The sequence below is a fragment of the Aegilops tauschii genome, chromosome 1 (assembly GCF_002575655.3).
Source record: "Aegilops tauschii subsp. strangulata cultivar AL8/78 chromosome 1, Aet v6.0, whole genome shotgun sequence".
Classification (NCBI taxonomy): domain Eukaryota; kingdom Viridiplantae; phylum Streptophyta; class Magnoliopsida; order Poales; family Poaceae; genus Aegilops; species Aegilops tauschii.
In genome coordinates, this window is record NC_053035.3 from 181,674,331 (window position 1) to 181,685,183 (window position 10,853).

General features: G+C 47.5%; 1 long non-coding RNA gene across 1 annotated transcript; it reads right to left on the bottom strand.

Moving 5' to 3' along the window:
- Positions 1 to 491: 491 nt before the first annotated feature.
- LOC120974683 (uncharacterized) lies at positions 492 to 1,831 on the bottom strand. Its single transcript, XR_005770025.2, has 2 exons — positions 1,396 to 1,831; positions 492 to 1,062 (listed from the first exon to the last, which is right to left on the bottom strand). It is a non-coding gene; the product is annotated as an uncharacterized lncRNA (long non-coding RNA).
- Positions 1,832 to 10,853: the final 9,022 nt, after the last annotated feature.

Consider the following 10,853-nt stretch of genomic DNA (forward strand, 5'->3'; position numbering starts at 1 on the left):
GTCGTACTGTTTTTGTTTTTTTATGAGACCAGGCTGAAGAACATACTCCCAAAACAAGCACAAAATGCGTTTAGTTTTTTAGAAACGAGGAAATTTTGTTTTCTTATTAAAAAAATTGAACTACTATGTTATTTCATTTTGACCTTCTTGGTTTTTTTAGATTTTGGAAAAATATATCTTTGTTACAACATCAAACATCTTTGTTGTTTTAATTTTATTTTTTTAAATATCAACAATACGTGGCTCACTACATTTCTTATTTGCACTAATTTTACTATATGCGAATTTGTCCTTATTTTATATTCGAACTTCTCACATGAAACGAAAGTTTTTTTGTACAAAACATCTGTTTTGAAGGACCCATGAAACTGAATCAACTTTTTTGCACCCAAAGGTACTACTGAACTTCAGACAAAAGGCCATTTAGAAACGATACATTTAGTAGACATAGTACAACAACTGGGAAGCGAGATTTCTGGTACAGGAGCAAATTCAAAGCAGCAGTGATCTGATCTTTTTTGTTCAAACTTAGTTGGATTCACAACATGAATTTCAAACAAAATCTATACATCATACATCACAGCATGCAAGCAACACACCCAGCGCACACACAAATGCCAGCACGCACGCACACACCGGTGCACGAACAAACGCATTAGCACGAACCCCATGCTTTGCTCAGGGCGCACTGGCAAGGCGTTGGTGGACTAGCCGCGGAGGTCGTGAGGACGCAGGACAACCGCGGTGGTGAACGGGATGCGGAGCTCAGGGAGACGCTGGGTCGCGACGGCGCCCCATCCAAAAACAAGATGGCACACCAGGCAGCGCTTTGACTCCATGGACAAGATGCTAGAAGCAAGTAGTGCAAGCGATTAAGGACTCGACAACCACTCCTATAGCAAAGAGGTAGAAGTTCAGTTTCAGGTAGAACTTCAGATTCAGAGGTGCTACTCTTCCTTTGTGGGCGTCGTAGTAGCAAAAATTCAGAGAAATAAGCCGCGAGAAGGAACACAGATGTTAACAGAAGTTCAAATATTGTATTGTACAAGGTTCATCTACTTCCTGCATCACGTAAAAAAGTTAGCAAAGGAATGAAAAAGGGAAGGACGTTTGTTACATTTTACTTGAGCATCTCCAAAATTCAAATTACCAGAGCATATGAACGAACATGTGGACTTTCAATTGTAAAAAACCATCTATTTCTACTGGAAATACATCCAATCGAAAACAAAATTGATTAACTACTCCCAAATAGCACCAGAAATCATGAAAAAAATAAGAGAATAATTGAATAGAGCAGTTCAAGACGACAATAATTTTCTCCCAAAATGGGGATTTTCTAATAACAGTGGGCATTGTCGCTCCGGTGGGGAGCTGTCGAAGCGGAGAAACTACCTGAGCAAGTTCAAGTTGTCCGTCGCGAGAAGAACACCCCGTGCGTGCTGGTGGCCGGAGTGGCATGACGACAGTGGTGGCGTGGAGCTTCACTGAAAGAGGGCACAGCAGGAGGGATGGCGCACCTTGACGGAGATGGAGGGGCGGAAGCGGTCGCTCCATGGATGAACCTCCGGGAAGGTCAAGGTGGCCCTCGCGTGAAGGTCAATGTGGTCGGCCAGGACGGCGCGGGGGCGGGTGGGGGATCTCGGCCAGCAGGGTGAGGCGGCGGCCCGCATCAACATGCGTGGAGAAGAGGTACTAGGGCAGGGGAGATCCGCCGTGGCGCGAACTTGGGCGGGTCCTCTTCAGGGCGGCAGCGAGAAGAGGAACACGGGGGTTGCCGTGGCTAGCTCCGCCGGTGGGATCCAGTAGGAGGTGGATACCCCGGGCGTGTGGGGGGGGGGGGGGGGGGGGGGGGGTGGGGGAACGGCGCTGAATCGGGGGAAGTGGTGGCGCTTTGTTTTTTTCATCAACGAGTTCGGGAAGACCTCTAGTCGCCCTATATAGCACGCATCGTGACCCAAATAACTATTCTGATCCCAGGATTAGAATAGTGCCGCTATATATATATATGTTCTGTCCTTTACAACATTTACTTATAGCTATGTCTTCAAACTTGTCATTTTCTGAACTAAGTGAATGTGATCGGACCCTAACCCCTTCTGTGCTTCTTCCTCAAATTCTGTCTATCTAGTCATATGCATTCTGTTGAAATGTGTCAAATGTCTTCACCGCGTCCTTGTCAGCGGAAGATACAGAGACACACATTTAAACCTGCTTTTAAATGCTATATCTCTTTTGCCTGAATACCGGAGAAGCCGAAACAACCACCCGACAAACCAGGCGTGTGTGGGAACATGGAAGAACTCTCAATGAGTTGCATGCATGCCACGTGTCCATCAGATATGAACCGCCAGGGGCACCTGTGTAATTACGCCGCGCAACCCTCTACCTTATAAATACACAGCCAAGCGTGGTCATTATCTCCTCTTCCACCTCGCCAACTCGCTCAAACCCTAGCGCCACCGCTAGCTCGCGTCGACGCCGGATACGAAGCGCTTAGCTGCCGCAACCTCTTCGACGCCGTCCTCACGCCGGCCGCGGACCTTGTCTTCTCCGCCACCGCCGTAGGTGGCTTCTGCTGCCAAGTTAGGGCACGGGAGATTGGACTGCTCGGCCTCCCTTCTGCCTCGTCTAGCAGTTCGTCTGTGGTAAATAAATCTCACTTTTTACAGCCTTTTTGATCTCTCAAATCCATCCACTTCAACCAAGAGTGGTTTCTACACTTCCAAATCTGGATCTGTCTCTGTCTGAATCTCATATCTTGCAAAGTATATTCACTTATGCTTCATAACTGGTTAGATTCCTCACTTGTACTTATTCATGGATTCGTACAAATCTGGAACCAACTCACTTCAAATAAGTGAATGTCTTCGCACTGTGAGGTCAATGTCTTTAAACTGATTTATCTTCAAAATCTTCTGAGAACGCATATGACCTCTTCCCCTTCCCTCGCATCTCTAATGCTGTCACAGGTACATGTCCGTGGGAGAATCCTTTGGTTCTCATAGTCTGCATTCATTTGCAGAATTCTTACAACATCACATTGACTCCCCTGAAGCCAGTTCTTGTTTGACAAGTAGACAGAAGCCTTTCACTGTCTTCAAGCCTATCTGTCTGAATATTATGGCTTATGAGAAATCTGCAAGGAAGGGTGGCAGGCAGCGCCGTGGAAATACCGCTCTAGACCTGCCCCGGATCTATATGAACTATACAAGACTGATCCTGAGGAGAACTATAATCAACGCAAGACCAGGATCCAATGGATCTGAAGATATTGGGCTAAACAATGGTTCAAGTACAACTTCGTCACTACTGAATATGCTGAGAAGAATGCCATCAAGCCCGTGGGGCGATATTGTTTACAGAAATCTGCAACCCAAGTCAAAGCCTGAAGCTATTGCCCAAGGCTTCTATTCTTGCATGGTCCGAGGACCTCAGCCAGAGAATGCCGACCCATCGTCTCTTCTATGGTGTCGTGAAGACAATCTCTTTAAGCGCAACTTTCAGTTTGCAAAGGAGTCAGCTGCCAAGAACAGGAAGGAGCTCGGACTCCACTTCAACCCTGGTCCGTCCACTCCAAGGCCGGATGGCACACGTGATGGCAATCCTAATGTTATCGGCCCCTTCAACAGCTTCGATGGGCTCCTCTCCCACATTGCTGCTCAAAGGGCCACGGTGGAACAATCTGCTGATGATGCAGAATCTGAAGATGTTCCTGCACCACCAAAGTAGAAGAAGAAGTCAAAATCTTCAAAGCCCTCTGCTGCACCAACTGCTTCGACTGTGAAGCCATTGACGACTGCACCTCCTGAACCCTGTGTGTAGTCTGAAGACTTGTCTCGTGTCTCCAAGAAGACTGAGAAGACCAAGAAGCCCAAGAAGATTTTAGGGCGTGACCTGACTCCTCCTGCAGTTCTGCGCAACGAGGAGAACACCATTGATCTGTCCAGTGATGAAGATCTTGGTGATGAAGCTCTAGAGATGCTGATCAAGAGCAAGCAAGAGGCAGAGATCTTCTAAGATCTGCCTCTCTTTAATGCTGATATTCTAAACAACTTCATTGACGAATGGTTTGAGGACCAAAGCATCAACATTGATGATCTGCAGCTGCTAGTGGACATCAGCGTCACGTTTCACAGAGCCATTGCCAATGAACTGGCCTTGGCTCAAAAAATCGTCGAGCTCAAGAATAAGATCGATTATGAGAAGGCACACTTCAAGAAGCACATGGCCAAGCTTAGCGTGGCTGATGTGGAAATCTTCAAGAAGATGATGCAAGATCTCAAGGCAGAGTTCAACAAGAAGCGTGAAGAAGTCAAAGGCTCATGCGAGCGCATGAAGTACTATGCGCAGAAATGTGTGCAAGTGCACAATGAAGCTGAAAAGAGAAAGGCTCTTGAGTGTCCTGGCATCGACCCCAGGATGGCTGCCAAGCAAAAGAAGAAGTCTGCTGATGCCATACCCGAAGCTCAACGGCAAGAACGACGAAGCATTGTCTTCCCTACCAGCATGACTGGCTCGAAGCCAAAGGTCCCCTCAGCAGCTTCTGAAATGAAGAAGACCAGGCAAGCCGAAGCCGAAGCCAGGAATTGGAAGCTCAAGGACACCTGTGATGACGCTCCCTCCAAAAAGAAGCTGAAGACTAAGGCCCCAAAGTCTTCAAAGAAAGAGTGTGCTGCTGCCCTAGAGCCCCTCATCGTTGAACCCATCTCAGTTGCTTTCCCTGCCTCTACCAACCAAGAACGCCGCCTGGTGATTCATGAGCCTGCTTCCACAGAGGCTCCAGAAAGTGAAGAAGTTCCAGCTGTTGACCCCATCGCAACTGAAGAGATTGGTCATGAAGACAATGTAAATGATGATCAAGTCCTTTCTCAGCTCGAACCCCAGTCGGTATCATCGCCTGCTCCCACGAGCAGTGAACTTATTAGCATCGGTCGTCCATTGATGCCAATTGCTCAAGATGACTCATGGGTTGAGAAGCAACAACAAGACACCCCTATGCAAGATGAGACACCCCGTACTCCACCTGCTCAAGTCACCACTTCGGTGCTTGATGATGACAACTACATGGAGCAGACCACTCCCTCTCCAAAGGCGTCGCCAACATTCCGCCAGCTTCGCAAAGGCCTCAGGCCACAGGTCTCCATGTCAAGCATTCCAGAAGAGGATGTGCAACACAATGACTCAGTAGCACGTCAAGTGTTTCCTGAAGCCACCCCTTCTGCGTCTGCCTCTGAGTCTGAAGCCAAAGCTGCTGAAGACATTCCGGCTGCATCAGCCGAAGACAAAGAAGAAGAGCAAGAAGAAGAAAGAGAAGCCACACCCCCTGCCAGTGATCCAGTCATTCAAGAGAATGTAATCATGCCCGACCCTCCAGTTATTGAACAGATGGAGGTTGAAAACAATGAGGCTGCCACCAACAACGCCACTGAAGCCAATGACACTGTCATGGCCGAAGATAATGTGGAGCCCGAAGCCAATGTGACTACTAACACCATTGTGACCAATCATCTCTGATGACGCCGTTCCCCCTCCAAGGCCTCATACTATGGAACGCGCGTTCAATCATGGTGAGTTGGTGACTGTCAGATGGCCTATAATGGTTTCACCCACTGCTCCCGGGCCACAATATGATCATCATGTGGAGTAGAGGCCTCAAGTTCAAAAGCCAAAGCCTAGATTGCCAAGGCTTCCAAGTGCAACAACAACACAAGGCCCATTCAGCGTACTCAGCTTCAGAGAGCACACTACCTTCTTTGACAACGCTAAGAACCCATACATGTAGCCCAAGATCTCCTCTGACAGGTTTTGGAGCCATCAGCAACGAAGCTATTACTCATGCATCTTATACAACCAGGACCGGATTTTTCCGCATAAGCGTCTGGATTGTGATGCTATGGCTGGGGTGCCATGCTTTGAGGAGGCCCTTGACTGCTTTAGGGATGTTGGGCTTCTGCCTTTTGTAACTGACAAGGGACATTGGAATGAAGAGCTTCTGCTGCAGTTCTATGCCACACTACACATTCGAGGCTACAACAGGGATCCGAAGACTTGGGTCCTTGAGTGGATGACAGGGGATGTTCATCATGAAGCCAAAGCTCAGGATACCATCGAGATTACTTCCCTGCCCACTCCAGGTGAGTTGTACGAACCTGGTTGTCAGCTTCATCAGAACGAGCTGCAAAGCATCTTCCAGAAGCCAGAGCCCAACATGAGCCAAATGCTGAGCATGATGAAGCCATTGCCCCATGACGCCGAATACCCCAAGGAATTCTTTGTTAAGGACCTTGAGTACTTGCCACGCACAATATATCATATTCCGAGGCGTACTCTCTGGCCTATCAAAGACAATTCCTCTGAAGCTAAACTTGAAGGTTCCATGAAGACATTGGTTTTCTATATAGTCAATGGCATCAGATTCAACACTCAGGATTTCTTCATCCGACAGCTTGCTGCTTCTGGGATTGATCTATTTGGCCTGAAATTTTATGCTCCATGGGTGATGCACTTGATCAAGCTTCATTCAACCATCGACTATCAACCCTCAGCGCGCAACCACATTGTATTTCTGCCTGATGTTGATATGTCCATTGAAGCCATCTACCCCGAGCCAGCAAAGAAGCCACTCCACCTTCAGAATGCATAATTTTAGAGCTTCACGCAGCCAATTGAAGGGATTCATGTGCCCAATATGGCAACTCCTGCTTATCCTCTGGCTGGCAACTTGCGTATGCCACACCGAGCCAACACTGAAGCCACTGCCAGCACCATAGCTCAAAGGCCTCAGAAGCATCCTCGTGTCCTCAACGACCGTGAGCTTCTGGTGGCTTTACATCAAAAACAGGATAGGCATCATGACTGGCTGAAGCGTCAGATGCAGAGTCTCTTGGTGGATGTCAATCACATTCGCAACTTGGCCACCAAGAACTCATTTGTTGCTCATGAAGCCTGTCGGCGGTCCTGGAAGAGCCTCACATTGCTCTACTCTGAAGATGATCTTCGCGAAGATGGCTTCACACAGAGCTTCAAGTTTGACTCCAGGCCTCCCCATAATGCAAGCTGGCGTCGCACTCCATCTATTGAAGATTCTGAACATTCGTCTTTGGCTGCAACTATTGTTGCGAGAGTCGTCGATGAAGAGGATGACGCCACTTCACCAACTTTGACTGCACTGCATCATGATTCTGCATTAGGCCCGTCTGCACCACCAAACTCCAACGTCGACCCTGCTCCATCTTCTAGTCCAACTGGGAACGAGTAGATCCTCTATGTCTTCAAACCTTTTTGGTCATTACTGACAAAAAGGGGAGAAGCATATGAGGTTGTTCAAGTGGGTCCATATGGGTGGTTGCATTATTTTTTGCTAAGTTCTTACAACTCTCATGTTGAAACTATTTGGCTCTTGAGTTGTAACACTTAAACTTGATGGTCGTCTGCTACTTTGTGATGCGATGATAAATTTCGCATGAAGTCATTCTGCAGACGCCCATTTCTCATTATGCATGTCATTATCTTCGTTATTCTTATAGATGCATGATGAATTGTCTTCGTACGTTGACGAGGATCTCCACAAAGTAAAACCTACCATGTGCATTTGCATTCAAAAGCAAACTACTTATATGCACATCTTTAGGGGGAGCCTTTTGCAACATATGAAGACAATGCCTTAATCTTTAACTTTCACATACTTTTATCCCCGTTGAAAACTTCAACCAGTTTGTCATCAATCACCAAAAAGGGGGAGATTGTAAGTGCATCTAGTGCCACCCCTAGTTGGTTTTGGAGTATTGACGACAAACTTGGTTGAGGGACTAATGTGTTTGTGAGAATTGCAGGATAACACATGCAGTAGTCCCTTATTGATTTGGTTTACCTACCAGAGATGACCCCTAAAAATGTGTGAAGACATTGAAGACAATGGTGGTTCGTGAAGATATTCACGATGAAGATTATGACATGTGAAGACATTCACTTGAAGACTATGGAGTACGAAGACATAGTTGTTTCGTAGTTTCCTATTCTTCTTTGTTGAGCCATAGGAACCACCGTACTGTTAAGTGGGGTACAAGTGAACAAAGTTAGAGTGACTGATGTGATCACTACTGCAGGATGCTGCTAACGCGACACTACGATCAGAGACCCTTCAACGAAACTGTGTGCGATGCAATAATCGCAAACGATGGTGTAAAATAACTGTCAAAAAAGAAACTGTTTGCTATGGAGGATGCATCAACACGGTTCAGATTTTAGTTGCGTGTGCGATGCAGGGCATATGGTTGATCCATACGAACTATTTGCGATTAGACAGAACAACAGAAATGGGCAGCCATATCAATGTGTGTGCGATATATGGCATACAATTCGCTCCGATGAACTGTTTGCGATGATCGAGGTGAACACAAACGATTCGGCGTAACAAGATGTGTGTGATACCCGGCAAACAGGTCGGTAATCAGAATTGTGTGCGATCATTATAGACAGCCAATACGGATTTTTTTTGTGAATTGTGTGCTCATCAGGGCACACAGTTCAACAAACCAACCTGTGGGCGATAATGTAGAAGATCTCTGTCAAATACTTATTACTAACCGTCTGCGATGAGATTGACAGGATAAACAGAGATAACAAATTAATATGAGCGAACGGAAACAGAGATACGTACAGTCTGCTTAATTTAGTCCTTCTTGTTGTTGTTGTTGGATGGCCCCACGACATCGTCTTGGCGAGGACGCTTTTTGCCGCTGACGGTTGGCTTTTCATCGCCGCCGCTGTCGTCATCGTCGTTGCTGTCATCGTCGTCCTCCTCCTTGTTCGACCATTCCTCCTCATCATCATCGTCGTGCTCTTCTTCGTCCTCCGATGGCTCCTCATCCGTCTGGTTGTCATCTGATGACTCCGGAGGCGGCATTCCTTCCATGAACCGGATATAATCAAGGTCTGGGCTCGACGCTGGACTCATCGAAGACGAGCAGGATGATTCTGAAGTTGACCTATCATCGGGCGCCAGACTACTGGCCGAACTGTCGTCCTCGCTGTCGCTCGACATGGCTGCAGAGTGTGTGCCAGTGTGTAGCGCGGCCTGCCGGGGACGATGAAGATGGTGGACACTTAAGCGGGGTATGCAGAGAAGACGAAATGCCAATTGAAGCGGGGGTTGACGTATTATCTAACCGCTGATATAATCAACCACAATTATTTGTACCCAGTCGCTCCTAATTCCCGGGGTTGCGCGGGACTCCTATTGGCTGGTTTATTTTTTTAGGACAAAAAGAAGGAACGAGTTTTGGGATTATGCACCAGTACCGGTACGAACGGAGTAGGACAGTTGGCAAGCAATACATTGAGCTCTTCTTATTGATAAAGCCAGTAATAATCAAACTACAAAGGAAAAGAAAAAAAGACAAAGGAAAATATCTGCACGAATCTTCGCGTAACATCAATGGCATATGACCTAGATGTGCATTACTTAGAGCACATCTAGATGTGCTTTAGCAATACTGTCAAACAAAACCCCTAATCATCATTGCAAACAGTGCATAGAACATGGCTAATGCGACAACCAGAACTACACATGCTAGTTCCTTCTTGTCTCTTGCTTTCATCTGTTGCCTGTGATTGATTCTTTCTTGCTTCATCGTACTGATTGTACATTCCAAATCAACTAGTTTCTTCTTCAGCTTTATGTTATCTTCTGCGAGCTTGGTGATAACACTCCGAGCCCTGCCATGCCATTCTTCATCCAACCAGTTAACAAAGGCACAAGCCTCATATCCCTGCCAATGTTAAATAGTATTCAGGATGAGCGGTGGCATTAACTGAAGTAAAATGATGAACTTAGCACTAACCTCTAAGGGGCAACTAAGAAACCGCCTGCCAATGTCGAATCCCTCCGTGCATACACGTCGAGCGGGAGTGTGCCCCTGCACACAACTCTGCTTTTGGTACTTCTTGGTGGCGCAAAACTCGGAGTCGAACTCGTGTTGCTGGAGTCTGGAGTCATGCTCCAGATCCGGCGGCAGATCGCTTTCCAGGGGGGAGGGGGTGTCATTCAGGATGGATTCAGCAAGGAGCTATACTTTGGGCATGCTAAAAAAGATTGGGATAGATTGGAACGTGACAGGACGATTCGGATCCGTAGTAAACCTGCCTTCTGATGACCTCAGGCAAGTGCTTGGCGGTGACCGCCGTCGTGGCGGCGATACGAGCAGGAGCAGCCGCACCGAAACCATCAGCACCACTCGCCCGCATTCCCCCAATATCAGCACCACGCGAGGGAATTTGGAGGCTATGTAGGGATTTGGGGGAAATGGGGAAACTGTGGGGATAAGCTAACGGTCGGGATCTACTTATGGCACTATATGTTGTATATGGCACACTGTTTATACATGTCGTTTGTGTTAGGTATTACAACGTCACACACGATTTCCGCACCAAACCGTGTGAGAAGACAACGTAGGTTAGACACGGTTGCCGTTACATAACCGTATGTGAAGTACTACCCTGTCCATATAATTGAGTTACAGTGATACCGTGTAAACAGCCGCTCTGCGGTATCCGTAAAAAAAGCCGCTCTGCATATGGAGATGGCGGCGGCGGCCTAGGCAGCGGCTACCGGAGAAGAGGTCAATCCTCGGTCGGTGGGCGGTGGCGGCGTCATAGGAGGTCAATCCTCGGTCTGCGGCTGGAGATAGGAGGAGCTCAACCATCGAGGTCAGCGGCGGCATGATTTGAGCACATCCATCGCGGTCGATGGCGGGATAGTGGAGGTCGAACTTCAGGTGGCAGCCGCACTAAGCTTTGCTCCTCGACCCTGTTGTCTCAGCGTGCCGCCGCATCGCGCTTCTCTGTCTGCT